The sequence below is a fragment of the Salvelinus fontinalis genome, chromosome 41, assembly GCF_029448725.1.
Source record: "Salvelinus fontinalis isolate EN_2023a chromosome 41, ASM2944872v1, whole genome shotgun sequence".
Taxonomy (NCBI): Eukaryota; Metazoa; Chordata; class Actinopteri; order Salmoniformes; family Salmonidae; genus Salvelinus; species Salvelinus fontinalis.
Genome location: NC_074705.1, coordinates 7,542,835 through 7,553,585, shown reverse-complemented (window position 1 = coordinate 7,553,585; position 10,751 = coordinate 7,542,835). Strand labels below are relative to the sequence as shown.

The window sequence follows — 10,751 nt, the reverse complement described above, 5'->3', positions numbered from 1 at the left end:
ATTATCTGTATGTGTGGGGTATAGAGATGAGGTAGTCATTCAAAAATCATGTTAAACACTATTGATCACAGAGTGAGTCCATGCAAATTATTATGTGACTTGTTAAGCACAGTTTTACTCCTGAACTTATTTAAGCTTGCCATAAGGAAGGGGTTGATTACTTAATGACTCAATTAATGACTCAAGACATTTAAGCTTTTCATTTTTTGAATTAATTTTGAAAAATGTTCTACAAACAAAATCACACTTTTATTTAGGCCGTAACACAACAAAATGTGGAAAAAGTATAGGGGTGTGAATAGTTTTTGAAGGCAATGTAAAATGTGTTAATGGCAGTGAATCTCTAGTACACTCCTCTTACTGATAATGTGGAGATACCTGGAGCAGAGGACAAGAACATTTTGCATACACGCTTGAACTCCAAGACTAAAGTAAATCAAAAACAGTCTATATGGTTGGGCCACAAAGTGACTACCTGTTGTCGGGTCGTAGGCCCTGCCGATGTTGGTGATGACTCTGGTGTAGACCGGGGCGGTGACATTATTGAAGGGGCCTACAGGTCCATTGTGGCTCAAACCAGCAGAGAAAACAGTAGAATTACTTGATGATACATTTACATCATTCTTCTATTCTCAGAGTGCAAATGACAATATATTTTATGGTTCACAGGCTCTCAATGGTATTCAATACATTATATTTGAGCAACAGTGAATTCTGCAGCAATGTAGATTTTGTGAAATGAACTGATCCCCCAACTAAAAAGAAATGTTGTTTACATCCGTTTTACTATAACTACAGCTGCCCTCGTCAGCTCTCACTGGCACTCAGTCTGGCCTCCAGGCCTAAAAACAACAGACATATATTCACACTAAGGGTCACCAGTAACTTTACATCCAACATGAAACAATGTTAACCCTTCTTCAAGTCATTATAAACAGCGGGACGCTGTGACTGACTTATTTCCTTCAATTTACACCTTTTACAACCACACCTGTTAAATCACCTGTGTCCTTTATCTTCAGCTTTCCCATGGTGGCTTCTAAGGTCCCCCACTGTGTTATTCTGTTTCTCTACCTCACCCTCATTGGTTGTCACTCTGATCTCCATGTTCCTCAGCTCCTCTCTCTGCTCCACCACGATGGTTCCCAGGTTGTGCACCATGTCTCTCAGCGCCTTCATCTCAGTCCAGATGTCAGGGGTGGTCGTCTGTTCGTTGGTCATCTCTCCATCTGAACCTCACTCTCCTGCTCTCTCTCACTGCACTGTGTCCCTGTTGAGTGATGTCACTCTCTGACCCCTCCACTCTCCTCCTGAGCCCAGGCCCCAGACAGACAGAACAGCAACACCAGCAGAGCAACAGTACCCCTCATTCTGAAACGATACCTGTTCAGATATGATGCACTTTGAGGCTTATACACACACATCTCAGTTAAGCAGTACGTGTACAAGAGACACGTCGTTAAAAAGCCAAGGTTGGTAAGTTTTATCAATGTTGTATAAGACCATGAGAAGTCCAACTGTTTGGTGAAGGGTCCCCTGACGTCACCTGCTCTTTATAGACAAAAACAGTGCGCTTAGTCGGACATAGAATTGCTTTGACGGACTGTGTTGGTGAGCATGTGACGTGTGTTGACTCTGTGTATTTGTCCCTACCCCAGGTAACCAAAGAGGAGGAGTTCTTCAGTCTCCCTCACTGTCAGAGCTCATCAGCCAGGACAGCCTCAAGGTGCTCTGTGAGTCAGAGGTATGGATTTGATTTATATTCTATATACATTGTTTATCCTGAGGTGTATATTTATATACTTCACTTATATGCATATTTCTATGTGAAAATCAAGAAAACTGTCTGCCAAAGTGTGACCATGAGCTCCTTGATGTCAGGTGTACAAGGCTTGTACAGACTGGGTGCGATGGGACGTGGAGAGCAGAGCTCCGTATCTCCACGCTCTCCTCAATGCTCTCCACGTCTACGCTCTGCCTCCCAAGTTCATCGAGATACAGCTCCAGTCCTGCCCCAACCTCAGCAAGGCAAGTCTCTATCTATGAAACCTATGTCATCTATTTATCTATGACCGGCTGCTGGGATTGATTGATAGATTGAGGGATACCAAATTCGATCATTTTTCTATTTTCATGTTCCTTCATTCCAGGCCAACTCCTGTAGAGACTTCCTGTCGAAGATATTCCATGAAATAGCGTTGAGGAAGCCCCTCCCCCCTGCGTCTCACCGTGGAACACAGCTTATCTACGTAGCCGGAGGGTAGTCTACAAACATATGATGGGATGGGATGTAGTAGGATACGATACAATGAGATAATTGGATGATATGATATGATACGAGTATGATGATATAATCCTGATATGGTTATGTACTGTCTGATCCGCCTGTGTTCCATCCCAGGTATCGGCAGCACTCTGTCTTCTATGGAGGCCTATGACCCTGGTAGGAACGTCTGGCTGAAGCTAGCTGACATGGGCTCTCCCTGCAGTGGCCTGGGCTCCTGTGTGCTGTTTGGCCTGCTCTACACGAACGCACGCACACACCTTGCTTTATATGGCCTTGTAGGTCTATCTAACCCCTCTCCACCCTTCCCTCCCTCTCTCTCTCTCCCTCTTTCCCTCATCCTCAGGTGGGAGGCAGGAACCTGTCCCTACAGAAAACACTGAGTCCAGTTCCCTGTGCTGTTACAACCCCATGACCAATCAGTGGAGTCAGCACGCTTCCCTGAACACCCCCAGGAACAGGGTGGGGGTGGCCGTGGTGGACGGGAGCATTTACGCTGTGGGGGGGGGTCCCAGGGGTCCACACATCATAACACTGTAGAGAGGTGGAGGAGAAATAGTGAGGAGAGGGGGGGGGGGGGGGGGGGTAGAGGAGAAAAGAAAGAGAGAGAGAGAGAGGGTAGTGTAAATTCCCCAGATAATGTAGAAATTCCTGACTAATTAGTGTTACATCCTTTGGTCCGGCTGTGTTGGTACCCACTTCCAAGGAATGTCAACTGGTTGGGAATGCTTCACAACTCGCTGCTGAGCGGCTAACAGGTAGGAACTCATCTTCACCGGAATGTTGTTACAGGACCCATGGCTCTGGTAGAATACCTCAGAGACGTGTCCTTCCTGCCTTTTTTTCTATCTTCCTACCTTCCCTCCTTCCATCCATCCACCCTTGCCTCTCCGCTGCTCTCTCACACAGCGTGTTACTAGACACTGCACAAAGCTGGTAGCTTTAGTTAATCCACTGTACGTTACCTGGCTCCTATACAATGAGTTAGTTATACTATCAAACTCACACTCTGATAGCTCCTACAGTCCCATGCACTCAGGTCATGATGATGAGCATTAAAGTTGCACTATGCAGAAATTGCTCCACCATTTCCTGATTGCAGAAATTCTAATAGTTTGCCTAATTTCAATTTATGTGACAAAACAAGCAAGTATAGTGTAGAGAAACATTGTACCATCTAAACCGCTGTGAAATATATTTTCCATAACCAAAAAACATTGTATTTTCAGCTGTTCGAAGCTGGTGTACAAAACCCAAAGTAAAAGATGCAAAAGCGAAACTTAAGAAAGGGAAGCATAGAAATAACGCACATAGAGCAGATCTACTGCTTCTTAGATTTGCTTTCTTTAACTGGCATTTCCATGTGAATTTGGTCAGGCATGCCTGAAAAGTTACACATTGCAGCTTTAAGGCAACAACCACCATACATTTTTCTCTCTCTCCGCCAGGTATGAACCAGAGGCGAACTGCTGGGTGTTTGTGAGCCCCGTGTCAGTTGCCCATCTGGGGGCGGGGGTAGCAGGTTGTGGGGGTTCTCTACGTGGTGTGGGTGGGGGGGGGGGGGTTACGGCCAGAACCGCTGGAACACAGCTGAGGTGTTCCACTCCGACTCCAACACCTGGCACCAACTGGCCCCCATGACTACTGTACGCAGCGGACTGGGTGAGTGTGGGTGTGTGTGTGTACACCTGTCAAAGTGTGTGGATAACATTTCTCCCTCTGTGTGTGGGTGTGGTGTGTGTGGACTCGTATGCAATAGGAGGGTATGACGGTCATGCTCAGCTCCATGGAGAGGTACAGTGTAACCAGAGATGTGTGGGAGCCAGTGGCCTCCATGCAGCACTGCCGCTGCGCTCACGGGGTCACCATCTACCAGGGACGCATCTTCATACTGGGTGAGTCTGGAGAAACCTGCCATCTCTCTGGAGAGTCTGGCCAACTTTAGAACCAGATACCATGTTGCTCCTCCTGAGCCTTGGATTCACTATTCCTGTTTCCCTTTCTCTCCTCCTCCCTCCCTCCCTTCTGCCTCCTGGTGGTTTTAACTCCACAGGGTTTCTGTCCAGTGTTGAGAGTTACCGCCCTGACACCAGCCAGTGTTGAGAGTTACTGCCCTGACACCAGCCAGTGTTGAGAGTTACTGCCCTGACACCAGCCAGTGTTGAGAGTTACCGCCCTGACACCAGCCAGTGTTGAGAGTTACTGCCCTGACACCAGCCAGTGTTGAGAGTTACTGCCCTGACACCAGCCAGTGTTGAGAGTTACTGCCCTGACACCAGCCAGTGTTGAGAGTTACTGCCCTGACACCAGCCAGTGTTGAGAGTTACTGCCCTGACACCAGCCAGTGTTGAGAGTTACTGCCCTGACACCAGCCAGTGTTGAGAGTTACTGCCCTGACACCAGCCAGTGTTGAGAGTTACCGCCCTGACACCAGCCAGTATTGAGAGTTACCGCCCTGACACCACCCAGTGTTGAGAGTTACTGCCCTGACACCAGCCAGTGTTGAGAGTTACTGCCCTGACACCAGCCAGTGTTGAGAGTTACTGCCCTGACACCAGACAGTGTTGAGAGTTACTGCCCTGACACCAGCCAGTATTGAGAGTTACTGCCCTGACACCAGCCAGTGTTGAGAGTTACTGCCCTGACACCAGTCAGTGTTGAGAGTTACTGCCCTGACACCAGCCAGTGTTGAGAGTTACCGCCCTGACACCACCCAGTGTTGAGAGTTACTGCCCTGACACCAGCCAGTGTTGAGAGTTACTGCCCTGACACCACCCAGTATTGAGAGTTACTGCTCTGACACCACCCAGTATTGAGAGTTACTGCCCTGACACCAGCCAGTGTTGAGAGTTACCGCCCTGACACCAGCCAGTGTTGAGAGTTACCGCCCTAACACCAGCCAGTGTTGAGAGTTACTGCCCTGACACCAGCCAGTGTTGAGAGTTACTGCCCTGACACCCGCCGTGTTGAGAGTTACTGCCCTGACACCAGCCAGTGTTGAGAGTTACTGCCCTGACACCAGCCAGTGTTGAGAGTTACTGCCCTGACACCAGCCAGTGTTGAGAGTTACCGCCCTGACACCAGCCAGTGTTGAGAGTTACCGCCCTGACACCAGCCAGTGTTGAGAGTTACTGCCCTGACACCAGCCAGTGTTGAGAGTTACTGCCCTGACACCAGCCAGTGTTGAGAGTTACTGCCCTGACACCAGCCAGTGTTGAGAGTTACCGCCCTGACACCAGCCAGTGTTGAGAGTTACTGCTCTGACACCAGCCAGTGTTGAGAGTTACAGCCCTGACACCAGCCAGTGTTGAGAGTTACTGCTCTGACACCAGCCAGTGTTGAGAGTTACCGCCCTGACACCAGCCAGTGTTGAGAGTTACCGCCCTGACACCAGCCAGTGTTGAGAGTTACAGCCCTGACACCAGCCAGTGTTGAGAGTTACCGCCCTGACACCAGCCAGTGTTGAGAGTTACTGCCCTGACACCAGCCAGTGTTGAGAGTTACCGCCCTGACACCAGCCAGTGTTGAGAGTTACAGCCCTGACACCAGCCAGTGTTGAGAGTTACTGCCCTGACACCAGCCAGTGTTGAGAGTTACCGCCCTGACACCAGCCAGTGTCGAGAGTTACTGCCCTGACACCAGCCAGTGTTGCTAGGACGCATTGGAATGGCCGCTGCAGTAACAATGGAGCCCTGCCCTGGCAACCTGCCCGAGGAGGAAGAAGAGGAAATGGCATAGAGTTAGAGCGAGGAGATATGACTCATCATAACTCTTTTTATATCTGACTCAACATGGCGGCAGAGCAGGACTTGTTGCAATAGAATTAGAATGAGTAGAAAGGACAAAGCTCTAAGATCACTTTTATCCAAAGCCACAAATGTCTGTTCTGCTCATTCATATGTGGAGTCAGTAGGAAGTGATCTCACAAGGACTTCAAAGTGACCTCACCATTATTAGGGTGCTACAGACATAGAGTTAGGAATTAGAATACTAGAATGGACATGAATCTTTGTATGATGCCATTGTAAGACACATTGTCTGAATCACTAAAAGGGCTGTCACTCCCAAACAGAAGACAACTGCATTGGTCACAATTTATTTTTAAGTGTATCAACTTAAATTTAAGGAACACCTAACTTTACCAGACTGACATGACTTATTTCAACAATAGCAGCAATTAACAAAGTCCAAGGGTACATCATGAGGTTAGAGTAAGATCTTTCAGATACAAAGGCCCAACTGACTGGAATTATGTACCTATAGAAAAAATGGTGAATTTAAGAAAGTCATTTTTCAAATGTTAAGAAAAAACTGTTTGTTTTTAACTAGCTAATAGAAACATCACCATGTGAAGATATTTGTATGTATATATTATAGGTACTTAGTTGTATTAGTAGTTGGAGTAGTATTTGTAACTTTTTAATTCTGTTAATGCATGTTGTTTTTTTGTATATATAAATATTTTGTTATTATTAGACAGTAGTTTCCATATTATTCTAAGTATTGTTTAGTTTTTTTCATTTGGACTCTTGAAAACGAGATGGTGCGTCTCAAGAGATTTCCTCCTGCAAAATGTCAAATACATAAATAAATGATGGGATAAAGGTCAGACATTTTGGTCAGGGAGTTTGTCAACCATGGTTTGCCAGTGCTGTGATAGTGTCAAATAATGCATTTGAAGAATTTATTTGCACTCTGTGTGTTAGCCTGCCAGGTAGTTTTAGAGGTTTGATTCCATAAATGTTTTAAATTAACTGCCAATATGCCAACATTCCATTTAAACAATGCAGTCAATCCACAGCCAGACACTGTCTGAAATCAGTTGATGATAGGACTTTGTAAATGTAAGTTGTAAATGTAAGTTGTAAATGCAACAAGTACTGATATTGCATCATATAATAGAACTCTCAGCTTTCCAAGAAAACACAATTTAGACATTTATGGTCCGTTTACATATATTTTAGAGGCTACTTACAGCAAATGGTATAAAACCCATAAATTGTATTTATGATTATATGACAATATTTTAGGTTGACAGTATTTCTATTACATCATTTCCAATATATCACATGCCTTACTTAAATTTTCCTGCATAAGTAAAACCAGGATTATGCCTTTACTGCCATTCATTCCAATTAGGCTGGTTTGGATTTCTCCTTGACCACAATGGCTGATCACCCCATTCTGGAACGTTGAGGGTTTATGACATAGCCCCTCTAGTAATTTAATGGGATCTCTATTGCTACAGAACTTATCTCAGAGACTCTTCTAATTGACTGTGCCATCATGTCCCCTCTCTCTATCGACAACTCTGACCATAACTCTAGCAGTTTTTCACATGCAGTGTTTTCACAATCCAAGTGCACCTTCTTATAGTTCACATACTGTTGTCTTGTCCACATCATTAGAGGAATCTCCAGAGAAGCTGAAATGAAGACAGTTCTCGCTCTGACCTCACATAGTTTGCGTTACAAATGGCACCCTATTCCCTTTATAGTGCCCTACTTTTGACCAGGGCCCATATGTATTAAAACTTGTGGTTCATTTCTCTTGCTGCGCTGCAGTAGAGCCTAGTCACTGTGGGAGCATGTTGGTTGATCACCACTAGGTGGAGGAAGACTACTACCAAAGACTAGAGGGATGAGAACACAACAGGGCACATAACAGTCACACATAACAACAGGACACATTCAAGTGTGTTGTTCATTCTGTATTCTAACCATGGCCACAGGACTGTTTAGTAGACGTCACAGCGTTAGTCACCACTGGTTTACGTCAGACAACTGTTTACTTATCTCTGTATGTGTGACCCCTCCCCCTCTGTGCTAGCTGATGTTATCTCTGTGTGTGTTCAGTAGGAGTCTTTAGGGTCAGGCATATTCACATCCAAACCTCCAGGTCTCCAGTACTGCCAGGGCAGTGTTCACCTGTTGTCCCAGGTCTCACACCTGAGATCTGAATCAGTCCCTGATAAGAGGGGAAGGATGAGCACTAAAAGTTGGTATATTTGACTGAAAGGCAGTGGAAATGGAAGAAGGAGAGGGAGATGAGGTGGGAGCAGAGAGAGAGGTGGAAGGAGCAGAGAGGGACGTGAAAGGAGCAGAGAGGGAGGTAGAAGGAGCAGAGAGGGAGGTGAAAGGAGCAGAGAGGGAAGTGGAAGGAGCAGAGGGAGGTGAAAGGAGCAGAGAGGGAGGTGAAAGGAGCAGAGAGGGAGGTGAAAGGAGCAGAGAGGGAGGTGAAAGGAGCAGAGAGGGAGGTGAAAGGAGCAGAGAGGGAGGTGAAAGGAGCAGAGAGGGAGGTGAAAGGAGCAGAGAGGGAAGTGAAAGGAGCAGAGAGGGAAGTGAAAGGAGCAGAGAGGGAAGTGAAAGGAGCAGAGAGGGAAGTGAAAGGAGCAGAGAGGGAGGTGAAAGGAGCAGAGAGGGAGGTGAAAGGAGCAGAGAGGGAGGTGAAAGGAGCAGAGAGGGAGGTGAAAGGAGCAGAGAGGGAGGTGAAAGGAGCAGAGAGGGAGGTTGAAGGAGCAGAGAGGGAGGTTGAAGGAGCAGAGAGGGAGGTTGAAGGAGCCGAGAGGGAGGTGAAAGGAGCCGAGAGGGGGGTGGAAGGAGCAGAGAGGGAGGTGGAAGGAGCAGAGGGAGGTTGAAGGAGCAGAGAGGGAGGTTGAAGGAGCAGAGAGGGAGGTTGAAGGAGGAGAGAGGGAGATGAAAGGAGCAGAGAGAGAGGTGAAGGAGCAGAGAGGGAGGTGGAAGGAGCAGAGAGGGAGGTGGAAGGAGCAGAGAGGGATGTGGAGGGAGCAGAGAGGGAGGTGGAAGGAGCAGAGAGGGAGGTGGAAGGAGCAGAGAGGGAGGTAGAAGGAGCAGAGAGGGAGGTGGAAGGAGCAGAGAGGGAGGTTGAAGGAGCAGAGAGGGAGGTTGAAGGAGCCGAGAGGGAGGTGAAAGGAGCCGAGAGGGGGGTGGAAGGAGCAGAGAGGGAGGTGGAAGGAGCAGAGAGGGAGGTAGAAGGAGCAGAGAGGGAGGTGGAAGGAGCAGAGAGGGAGGTGAAAGGAGCCGAGAGGGAGGTGAAAGGAGCCGAGAGGGGGGTGGAAAGAGCAGAGAGGGAGGTGGAAGGAGCAGAGAGGGAGGTGAAAGGAGCAGAGGGAGGTTGAAGGAGCAGAGAGGGAGGTTGAAGGAGCAGAGAGGGAGATGGAAGGAGCAGAGAGGGAGATGGAAGGAGCAGAGAGAGAGGTGAAGGAGCAGAGAGGGAGGTGGAAGGAGCAGAGAGGGAGGTGGAAGGAGCAGAGAGGGATGTGGAGGGAGCAGAGAGGGAGGTGGAAGGAGCAGAGAGGGAGGTGGAAGGAGCAGAGAGGGAGGTAGAAGGAGCAGAGAGGGAGGTGGAAGGAGCAGAGAGGGAGGTTGAAGGAGCAGAGAGGGAGGTTGAAGGAGCCGAGAGGGAGGTGAAAGGAGCCGAGAGGGGGGTGGAAGGAGCAGAGAGGGAGGTGGAAGGAGCAGAGAGGGAGGTAGAAGGAGCAGAGAGGGAGGTGGAAGGAGCAGAGAGGGAGGTGGAAGGAGCAGAGAGGGAGGTGGAAGGAGCAGAGAGGGAGGTTGAAGGAGCAGAGAGGGAGTTTGAAGGAGCAGAGAGGGAGGTTGAAGGAGCAGAGAGGGAGGTGGAAGGAGCAGAGAGGGAGGTGGAGGAGCAGAGACGGGAGGTGGGCGGAGCAGAGGGAGGTGGAATGAGTAGAGAGAGAGGAGGTGGAATGAGGAGAGGGGGAGAAGAAATGGGAGGTGAAAGGAATAGAGGGAGGAGGTGAAAGGAATAGAGGGAGGAGGTGAAAGGAATAGAGAGGGAGGAGGTGGAATGAGTAGAGAGGGAGGGGAAAGGAATAGAGGGAGGAGGTGAAAGGAATAGAGAGGAAGGAGGTGAAAGGAATAGAGAGGGAGGAGGTGAAAGGAGTAGAGGGAGGAGGTGAAAGGAGAAGAGGGGGAAGGAGCAGAAATGGAGGTGGAAGGAGGAAAGGGAGAGGGAGGAGGTGGAAGGAGGAAAGGGAGAGGTGGAGGGAGGAGAGGGAGGAGGTGGAAGGAGGAAAGGGAGAAGAGGGGGCGGTGGAAGGAGCAGAAATGGAGGTGAAGGAGGGGAGGTGGAAGGAGGAAAGGTGGGAGAAGAGAGGAGGTGGGAGGAGAGAGGGAGGAGGTGGTGGGAGGAGAGAGGGAGGAGGAAAGGGAGAGATGGTGGGAGGAGAGAGGAGGTGGAAGGAGGAGAGAGGGAGGAGGTAGAGGGAGGGGGTGGAGGTTGAAGGAGGAGAGAGGGAGGGAGGAAAGGGAGAAGGTGGAAGGAGAGAGAGGGAGGAGGTAGGTGGAGAGGGAGGTGGTGAGAAGGAGGAGAGAAAGGAGGTGGAAGGAAAAGAGGGAGGAGAGTGAGGAGGTGGAAGGAGAAGAGGAGGTGGAAGGGGCAGAAATGGAGGTGGGAGGAGAGAGTGAGGAGGTGGAAAGAGGAGAGA

General features: G+C 48.8%; 1 pseudogene; it reads left to right on the top strand.

Moving 5' to 3' along the window:
- Window positions 1-1,159: 1,159 nt before the first annotated feature.
- LOC129840316 (kelch-like ECH-associated protein 1A) lies at window positions 1,160-2,779 on the top strand (annotated as a pseudogene).
- The last annotated feature ends 7,972 nt before the right edge of the window (window positions 2,780-10,751 follow it).